Raw genomic sequence first — 11408 nt, 5'->3', positions numbered from 1 at the left:
TCACTCCAATCTACATTGTCTGAATTCTCCAAAAATTTTGTTCAACTAGTCTTCTTTTAGTTAATTTTTCAACTTACTTATTGTTTTTAGATTAGAGAGGTCATAGGGAGTTTCTGTCTGTTAATTGTTTGAATAATTTCAGTTGATGGCAGTTTTCAACGTAGTTTGTTGCACATGGAGTCTGACTGTATTTGATACAAATGTGTGTGTGTACATAAATGTGCATCTATCTGTTTTTAATCATGTGTATGTATGTATATATGTATGTATTTGTATATATATGTATATAGGTATGATGTATGTATGTATCTTTTCTCACTTTAAAAAGCTTCAGGCACAAGCATTGATTTATTTTTAACATTTCTATTATGTGTTATGTACTGCAACTGGTTTTAACTTAGGAAGGCAAAACACAGACTAGAAACTTCTATAATGGAATGAAGGCATGTACCAGCGTAGGTGGTAAACTCTCTGAATACCTGCTGCAAGAGCCACTCATCATTGCCACATCAGGCCCCAAGCAAAATTGAAAAGCCACAACCATGTCATACATGTTTACAGAGAATAACCAAGCAAAGGCATTACTTGAAATCAAATTTTAACCATCATATACATGAGTTTGTATATATATATGAAAATATATGCATATAAATATATATATATATATATAGGTAATATTTATCCCACTTAAATGTGGATGTTCTGTTGGAGGAACAAACTATTGTTTTATAGAACATCCACATTTAAGGTGGGGATAAATATTACCTCTTGATACTAGTACTGCCTCTGTCACTATGTGTGTGTAGGTTTATATGTATATTTTTAAATGTGAGTGTGTGTGTATGTATATATATATATATATATATATATATATATATATATATATATATATATATATCCAAAATAGGTGTCTCAACAGATCTCACTCCTTACAACAGATATATAGTGTAAGATTTCTGGAATGCAGCTGTCTTCCATTCTGATTAAAACCAACTCTACAATGCTGAGGTTTCATGAAGGTTTGCAAGTCTATATATTTTACTTAGGGAGAACACTTTGTGTTTAACAGTTTATCTTATGATCTTCTGTCATAAATTCTTCTGTTGCTAGACTCACATCTCACATTCCAAACAAAAGAATATGGAAAAGATATTTTTCTCAGTGCATGTGCACTTTTTATGCTCACTAAAGACACCAATTACATTTAAAACAATAGAGAAATTTCTAAGTGATTTTAGTTATTTTTACATAAATAAAACATGATGACACAGTATCTCCAATAGAGATAAAACCTTGACTGTAGCAATTATTTGAGTATCATTGAAATAATAGGAGTCAGCAGAAAGGATTGCAAGTTCTTATGAAGCATTTGACAAGTTACTTAAAACTGTTACTAACCTAATTGTCTGCTTCTAAAAATGTTCACTGAAACATGTAGTCTTCAGTTGTGTGTGTGTGTGTGTGAGTGAATATTGAATTGATTGAAGGATGATTTTTTTTTCTTTCTATATTTGCAATGAAATTTTATAATCTATTATTTAAATGTATTTTGTGTGCATCTTCTTTTAAGCAAGGCAAGCCAAGAAGCAGTTGTAAAATATAATGGTCTATACCATCTGCTTATATGGAAAGTTTGTGGAGTTATGCCTTCTTACACACTGTATGATTTGATAATTGAAATTTTAACACTAGATTTTGATTTGACTAGCCAATTTGAAGATGTTAATTTATTTTTAAAAAAGATACAGGTACATGTTTGAATATGAAGATCTTGACAATAATCAGTGGATTTTCAATGTTATGGGGTTCCTATTACATTCAAGTACAAATTGTCCCCGAAGGGGCAAACAATCATTATAGCACGAATCTTCCTTCTAGTTCATAGTTCATACTCTACCTTAGTGATTATCTTAATGTTTTCTTCAGCTATCGTGTGTGTGTATGTATTTATATATACACACACAGAAACATATATACAGAGTGGACCAAAAGTCATGCATCAAAATTGAAATTCATTTACTATATATTGCACTTAATAATGTAATATAAATTAAATGTCAAATGTTTTGGTGTATGACTTCACAATCTCCATTTTCTTTTTCTTCTTTTATATGAATATAAACTGTTTTTATTCATATACCTATTATTTTAAGGAAATTAATTCCCCCAAAATACTAAGTTTTGAACCCGTATTTCGTTGGATGAAACCATCCCTTCATGAGGTTAGCATAACCTCTAATCAAATTATATATATATGCATGTTTTTAGAGTGAAAGAGGGGAGGAGGGAGTGGTTCTAGTAACATTTTTTGATGCCTTGTGGTTCAATGTCCATTTTCCAATGAGTTTGGAAATGTTCAGTTGCCTTATTAGAACTGGTCTCATCACTTTAGAACTTACTTGAAAGTTATCACTAAATGGTCTGATTATTCTCCTAGTGTTTGTTCAGAAATTAAATTTTGAGGAATAGAATTTGTTACTTGGAAGTCCATTGTAAAAGAGGAGCTGAAATATCATGCCACTGATTCTCTAACAAGGAATACTCTAACAAAAACAAAATTGGCTCAAATAGTAACATTCCATAAATTACTTCCATCTCACCATCAAACACCTTCATGTCATGTTTATTTGCAGGTGCTTATTTAAATTTTTAGACTTTTATAGTTTTGAGAAATTCTTTATAGCCTGCCATTTCTTTTTCATAATTTTCTTGGTTACAAGAAGACAGCTTATTAAAAGTAGATATTTAATAATAATTATAATCATAATAATAATAATAATGATGATGAAATTATTGCATACAGTACTCAGGTGCACCACAACTTGTCAAAGGTGCATATAAAGCATATGCAGTAATGTACAAATGTCTGGAAAGTGAACATGCTTGCATATGTATGGAGAGGAGAAAATCAGGTGTAGTGTTGGCAAATCTGAGGAAACAGAAGTTTTGAAGGATGCAGTGCTCCAACAACTAACAACTGATGCTGGCAGATAGTTCCATACTTCAGCAACTCTTAGCGTGAAAAAATGTTTCTGAAAGTCATGGGAGCTGTGCTGTTTTCTGACTTTGTAAACATGTCCACGGGTGTTAGACAGGTGGAATTTGAAAAGGTGCTCAGAGTTATTGTTTGTAAGATGGTTAATAATTTTATGGGTGTCTGCTAAGTCAGCTGCCAGATGTCGGAGTTTCAATGTATCCATGCCCAGGGAAGTAAGGCATTCAGAGAATATTTAGTTAGTAATATAAATATATAATATATATAAACTATGTAATTCTAACAGACCTCAAACTTGAAAGTAATTCTTGTCAAATATCTATAGTTGACAAACTCAGAAATGTCCTTTAGCAGTTAGTAACTTGCATCATGTAACTGAAGCTATAGGTTATTGGTACCAATAATTTCAGTCAACAGAAGGATATTTGGTGTTTCAGAATGTCTTCAGATTATAGCCAAGTGCCTCACCAAAGATAGATGCGATGATTTTCTTGTGTGACAAGCTTACAACTCTCTCTGAGATGGTTGGAAATATCAGCTGTAACTTTATATGCGTGGGTCTTTTGCATATCTTTTAGTTTCTGCTGTTTCACTCTCATATAATTAATTATGTACCAACACTAGGATGTATCAATAGAATCTCATCTGATTGTTAGACTGAGTAAAATAATTTGTTCAAATTCACAACAAAAAGACAAAGGAAGAAGCTCTTTTTGAGTTAGGGCTTCTCAAAACATAGTCTTTTATCACCTTTCCATGAAGTATAGTTGCTGTCCAATCACTTCTCTGAAACCTGACTAATTTGTCTCTGAATAGAATAGCATGTATTAATCTCTGCTTTTGAAGGCTTCTTTCAATAATAATGAATTCATCACAATAAGCAAATAATAATAATAATATGGATATATTTATGAATACAATATAATGAGGATATATTCATAATTTCAACACAGCAAAGGTATATTCTACAGCAGTGATTGAATGCAAAATTTTTATTTTATTTTATTTATTTTTGTTTTTATAGCAGAGACGAAAATGACTGTCTCTTCTCTCTTAGCAACCAAGACAAACTAAACAGTGGGAGAGGGGAGTCATATTTTGGTATCACTATTTTGTCAGACAAGCTTTTCATACAAAACTTTAACCTTACATCTTCCCTAATAAGGAAAGAAGGTGAAAGCAAAGAGAAAAGGGTGGAAATTGAATTCATAGGGGTGGATAGTTTTTGCAGAGTTAAATGATGCCTACTTTATATGTTTACTTGTGTGTATGTCTATACGTATGTGATTGTGTGTGTGTGTGTAATATATGTATATAAATATTGTGTATGAATTCATATGTATATATAGATGCCTACGTGATAATAGAAATGTATGTGAATATGTAGATAGTCATATACATAATGAATGTATTTATTCATATGTACATATATATGCGTATGTGTCTATATGTGTTAATTGGCTGACACCTCTCAACTACATTTTATTCTTCACATTCTGATATTAAAAAAAAATATTTTTATACTATGAAGTCTGACTGCACTTAAAGAAAACCTGAACAGATGTTATTACTAAGAATCTAACAAAGGAATTCAAAGACCAAGTCTTCAATGACAAAACAGTACTGATAACATATGTATCTACGAGTGAGTGTGTGTCTGTGTCCCCATTTTTATCATTATTATCATTGTTTTCTCTGCTGATTATAAGTAGGATGACTCTACATTTATGACTTATATCATTCCTCTTTATCCTGTGACATCCTATTAATGAGTCGCATCTTGATATTTAGATGTAGCTCTTCTCCCATGGTCTCTTTATATCCCTGTATGTTCCACTGTTAGTGTATGGCCCCTTATTTTACTCAAACAGCTATTATCTATTTGTATCATACTTTTACACCAGCTCAGTCATCTCCCTTGATGTTTTAATGCCTGCCCACTTTCTCTCTCTCTCTCTCGGAACTACCTTTTAGGCAGAAAGTTAAAATTATACACCCAAGGAGTCATACCTGGCTCATTTTTCCTCAACCTCTACTGGGCTTCACGTTTTCAATATCTGTCCCTCATCCACCATAAAGTGAAACATATAGCTTCGCACTTCTTATACATGGTTCATATAATCTGCTTTTGTATGGTGAACAAGTCTCTGCACTCCTTTCACCTCTTTATTACTCTAGCTATATGTTCACTTCATGTATTTCTTGCCCTTATTTGATCACTGAGGTAATACAAAAAGAAAACTATCAACAATGTCAAGCAATCCATCTGAGTCAAATTTATAGACATCATTTCATGTAAGCAGTTACCGATTACCTTCTCCTGCTCATTTAATCATCAACATCCTCGTCTTGACATCTACTTTTCCATACTGGCATAAGTCAGATGGAATTTGTTGAGGCTGATTTTGCTATGGCCAGATGCCTTTCACTTATTTACAGGGAAAGTAATAGTTCCTCATGACCCAGTATGTTTTCATGGAAGATTGGAAATGGACACCACTCGCATAACAGTGAAGCTTGTTTACAACTATCGTGATATCAAGTCAAGGTGACAGTAATATACACCTGCATACATATTTCAGTTTCTATCTACCAAATACACTCACAAGGTTTAGTTGGCCTGGGGCTCTGGTTGAAGTCAGTTGTCCAAGGTGCCATGTAGTGGGAGTGAACCTGAAACCATGTGGTTAGAAAGCAAAGTTTTTACCATGCAGCCACACCTGCATCTACACCCATGCCTGTGCCTACACTATATAGCTAAAAACTTGGATCTCACTCACTCTAACAGAGATTCCTCTGCTCCTTTTCAATACATATTGTTTGCACTAAATACTCAACATTGAGTCTCCTACCCTCTACTTACTTACTTGTCAGCTTTATCTCATATCCAAGAATTTAGTTTCTTCTTTGCTGAAAACTATGGTGATGGTGTTGATGACTCTGTAAACCATTTCTTGCATTGAAGAGTCAATGACATTGACTGCATGGGTGTAGGGTGTGGTTGATTTTGTTGAGCCTTTCTCTCCTATCATTTGATTTCTTCCAAGCCCGAAACTGTACCAAATGGGGTATCCTATCATGTCCCTGCTACATCTACCCAGACCTCTCTTGGATTTTGAGTTCCTGTTCAAAACCAGTATTTTATAGTCTTTGTACTGTTGATTTTTATGGTGAGTTCAGTATTATATTGCTTCATTGCTTCACCTGCCTTTATAAATTCTTCACTAACATTCTTCCTCTCTTCACAAGGTATACATTTCCTCCAGATTTCTCTGGTACCAATATATTTCAGGTTTTGACAGGTACAGAGTCAGTTTCAGTGTATGCAGACTTTGTGTAGGAGATGCCATGTCTCTATTTGACTCTGCTTCCATTTACCTTACTTTGGCAACGAAGCTTTAATACTGCATGTCCATTTACTATTCTTGTTAATCTATACCTCAGTGAAGGTGACAAGCTTATAGAATTGTTAGCACACGAGGTGAAAAGCTTAGTGGCATTTTGTCTGTCTTTATGTTCTGAGTTTAAATTCTGCCAAAGTCAGCTTCGACTTTCATCCTTTCAGGCTTGAGAAAATAAGTACCAGATGAGTCCTGAGGTTGATGTAATCAACTTAACCCCTCCCCTGAAATTACTGGCCTTGTGCCAAAATTTGAAATCAATATATATTTCAATGTTAGAGTTGTGATATGTCTGTGTGGAACTCAAAATTAACCTGTGGCAGTAAAAGCAGAAACAATTCAGTTTATGCACACATTTGATGGTTCACTCACCATTGCTATGCTGGAGATAACCTAATATGTACAATAATCCATTATATTTTTAATTAATTAGATGCACATTCTAATTATTGCACATGTGTTTACATAACTAATTGAAGAGGATTACTTAAACATTTGTGGAATAATTAGTTTGTGTAAAATAATTCTACCCAAAAAGCAGAAGCTACAGGTATAAATGTGACATAATATGGGAACATTAGGCTGATTAATCTCTTTTATGATCATATTTTTAATGTACTCCAAATGATTTTGAAATAAAAAACCAAACATCTTTAAAAAGCAAGGCCAGATTTAGTTCAATAACTAACTTTGCCATTTTTATGACATAAAAATTAAAAGGCAAAATTATATTTTAAATACAAACATTTATAATCAGGCAGTTTCATATGAAACCAGAGGTGGTCTCTTGTAGGTTTGCATCAGAAATGTAACTGATATGTCCAGAAGCATTTTTGCTAAAGAGCACTAAAATCCTTGATGAAGAACAGTATGTCAAAACTACTCTGACATATACGCATAAGCATAGATAGACTTTAAGCATTTCTCCATTCACATGACATATCCATTCCAGCACAACTGCTCTTGTTTCTTTGCATGTAGGAGCTAATGTCTTTAATGATGACCAGTTTGTAGTTTGTCTTGTGTGCTCTCAATTTTTCTATTACTGCCTTTAATATTGAAACTCCATATCTTATATACTATGTATCATCATACTCTTTACACATGTTTTGGATGATCTACTCTTTACAAAGGGTAAGGAAGGAGTATCCTTAGATGTTAACAGAGGTAAGAAATCTTAACTTCTATTTTAGTCAAGCTATTATATTTTCACAACAAACTCTAATAACTTAGATATTTTAACTAGATAACAAACTATAGCTACCTAAGTAACTAAGAGTGAGCCTCTATATGTTCTGTCTACCTGCTAGAGATAGCAGTCAAATTTTCCTTAAATCACTCACTATCAGTTTAGTAAAGGCAGGATGTATTGGATAATGACTAAAAATATTAGACAAACTGGTAACAGCTAAACATCTTTGATCATAGGCATGATCAAAAAGGATTGATCTGGGACTAAACAATAACAACAATTTCAAAGGAAATTGTTTAGTTGTCTATGAACTTGTTGTATAACCCCAGGTTGTCCCAGATCAAACAGAGCTACAATCAAAATTACTTTTATAATGATCATCCATCCTATCTAGTAAAATGTAGTTTCAGAGTGTGTTGGTTGCTATTTCTAACAGGTCATAATACCATAAAGCAACTCCATTGATTTGTTGTTCATATTTTTTATTTCATGATTGCTTTGATAAGAAAAATTGTTGCTTTCAAGTTAAAATTTAATGATGAGCATAGCAAAGTCTAAAGTTCTGATTAGTAACAGAAAATACCAAAACCACTAACATTTTGATGTCTTTATTCATTAAGCTTTTTCTTAGTTTATCATCTGACCATCTGCCATTGTATCTGTCTTTTCTAACCTAATAAGATCTAGTACAAGGCTAATACCATGATGAACCTAACCTGTAAACAAAAAAACCTATTTCAAAGTATTTCACTGTGTTAAATGCTAGCAGTGAAGGTTTACTAGGTACATATGAACATGCAATATATGTGTGTGTGTGTGTGTATAAATTAGAGAAGAGCCACCATGTAGCAATTCAACAATGATATAATTAAATCACACACACATATATATATAAGGCGAGTTTTAAGGTTGATGAAATAAGTACCAGTTGAATATTGGGTTTGTTGTAATTGATATATCCCCTCCCCACAAAATACTGGCCTTGTGCCAAAATATATATATACACACAAACACCACCACACATACATACTATTTAATTGAAATTTTCAATGAAGAGGTAGTAAAAATAATTTGGATATTGAGATAAGCAACAAAGGGATTTTCTTGTATGATTATTGTTGTGTAAAGGAGGAGAATAGTGGATTGTGAGAGCTGGGGAAATGCCTAGGCAGTATTTAGTTATGTCCCTTTATATCCTGAAGTCAAAAAATCACTTTACTTTTCATCCGTCTGTGATGGAGGTTGGATGATAAGATAAAGTGGTAGTAAAGTACTAGGTTCAATTTGTCACCTACTACCCTTTCTTACAAAAATGTTTGGCCTTGCACCAGTTGATATAAATCAATATTATAAGATAAATAGTATGAATGGGAGATTTATTTGTGTTTATTAAGAGATAAATAGCAATAGCTTAGATTTAGTTGTCGCTTATATTTTTATTTCACTAATATATTTTTAATTGATGGAGATGGGTTGACAGAAAATAGAACAGCCATGAACAAAATGTTCTTTGATATTTAATTATATCTATCTACGTTTTGAGTTCACATTCTACCAGGATCAACTTTGCCTTCTATTCTTCTGAGGTCAATAAAATACCAGTCAAGCACTGGAGTCAATATAACCTACTGAGACCTTGTGGTGCCTATGCTAGAAATCAATATTATATTTGTAATAAAGAATTTTGATTTTAATTTTCACTATATAATTAAACTCTGCAGATTAATTGTGTTTTCATTTATTTTCATTATAAATTAGGAATTATCAATTCTGAAATTTTTTTCCGACTGAAAAGCAATGATTTTACTTTAATGATTTACAGATGATGTTAAAGCAAAGAAATGTACAATGAAATGACTCATTTGTCTTGCACACTTAACCATGGCTTTGAAAGTAAATGATTTTGAATTTATAACTGCTCATTCATTAAATTATTTTTATATAGTTCTTTGGTGTGTAAATGACATTTGCGAAATTTATTCAATACTAAAACATGTATTTAATCATACTAATGAAAATATATTCTACTTAAATGTGATAGAGTGCATTAAAATATTTTATATGATGTTAACTATCTCTGTAAAAATTATTCAAAGTTAGTACTGCATCAAATATTCTACACTAAATCATTTCCCTACAAAACCAAATGATTGCAAACTTTAGTCCTCCACTTACTGCTCCTTCTATTATTATTTTAACAGCCTCTAAGGTGGTAAGCTGGCTGAATCATTAATTCATTAGGCAAAATGCTTAGTAGCATTTCGTCCTTCTTTACATTCTGAGTTCAAATTCCACCAAGATCAACTTTGCCTTTCAACTTTTCAGGGTCAATAAAGTAAGTACCAGTTGAGCACTGGGGTCGATATAATCAACTTATCCCCTCCCCTGAACTTGCTGGCCTCTGATCATTTGAACTAGAATAAATAGAAAAACTGAGTGCCACTCAACACATTTATCTGTCCTTCTCTTATCATTCAGTGTATCTCACTTGAGTCTCTTCTTTCAGGTCCTGTATGCTATACACACTTTTCCCCCAATCTTTCCTCTTCAAAACTGTACAAATTGTTTCTCTCTCTGCATATTCACAGCACAAAAATTTCGGCAAAATCTCATCCCCACTGACCCTACTATTCTGCAAAAGCCCAGAAAAGGCTACAGTCTCTGTCTTGCCTCCTTAAATAATTATATTTTAATCAGTTTTATCATGTTCTACTCTATGATTGATTCTTGATTTCTCATACATTTTAATATCAAAAGTATGATTTTCAGAGCCTCTTGAAACTGTGATCTATGATGGAAGTTCTGACAATGCTACAAAGAACAAAGAATGTAGTTTTAGAGAGGAAGCAAAGATTCTATTTTGTTATTTCTTCGTCTTGTTTCTTGCCCACTTTACTTAATTGTAAGTTTTTCTTTCAGTGTGTATGTGTTTATATTCAATAATATATATATATATATATATATATATGTAAAGGTATATATGTACATGTGAAGATGCATGCTTCAGTGGTCAGAGCATCAAGCTTACAATCGTGAGGTTGTAAGTTTGATTCCCGGATTGGGCTGCATGTTATGTTCTTGAGCAACACACTTTATTTCACGTTGCTACAGTTCACTCAGCTGTAGAAATGAGTTGCAACGTCACAGATGCGAAGCTTTATCAGCCTTTGCCTTTCCCTTGGATAACACTGGTGGCATGGAGAGGGGAGACTGGTATGCATGGCAATTGCTGGTCTTCCATAAACAACCTTGTCTGGACTTGTGCCTTGGAGGGTAACTTTCTAGGTGCAATCCCATGGTCATTCATGACCGAAGGGGGTCACCCATATATGTACATACACTTGTATAAGTATATATATATATATATATATTCATATATATAATATCATCATAGCTTACGGTGATGAGAAATAGAAGGTTGGGATTTTAAGCTTCATTCTATAGAAATATTCAGCTTAACTGCAAGTGATGGCTGGGGTGTGCATTAAGTAAGCTAGGAATCTATTAATGTACACTTTGCCTCCCCACCTCCACATTTGTATATGTCCTAATATTTGTGTATGTAATACACACACACACATACTACTTCAAACATAAATCAATACAAGTAATATAAAAGCTTCTAGTTTATTTTCATTGCTCTGATAAAAATATAATTTTTATTGTTACATTTCACTTTTACAATCATAAGCCAAAACTTGCTTGTTTAAGTCAGAAGCCTTAAACACCATTCCGATGGATCTAGACTTTTCTAATTTTGTGGGGATTTTTTTTCTAAAATTTGCAACTTCTTTTGTCTGGTAGAGCTTGCAAGGGTGAT

At 32.9% G+C, this 11408-nt stretch overlaps 1 long non-coding RNA gene across 1 annotated transcript; it reads left to right on the top strand.

The window, feature by feature from the left end:
* The first annotated feature begins 4893 nt into the window (after nt 1-4893).
* On the top strand, nt 4894-9503 carry LOC118765595. Its single transcript, XR_005001456.1, has 2 exons — nt 4894-8394; nt 8672-9503. It is a non-coding gene; the product is annotated as an uncharacterized LOC118765595 (long non-coding RNA).
* The last annotated feature ends 1905 nt before the right edge of the window (nt 9504-11408 follow it).

The sequence above is a fragment of the Octopus sinensis genome, linkage group LG12 (genome assembly GCF_006345805.1).
Source record: "Octopus sinensis linkage group LG12, ASM634580v1, whole genome shotgun sequence".
Classification (NCBI taxonomy): domain Eukaryota; kingdom Metazoa; phylum Mollusca; class Cephalopoda; order Octopoda; family Octopodidae; genus Octopus; species Octopus sinensis.
The sequence above is the reverse complement of the archived record's forward strand: the minus strand, read 5'-3'. Positions and strand labels throughout refer to the sequence as shown.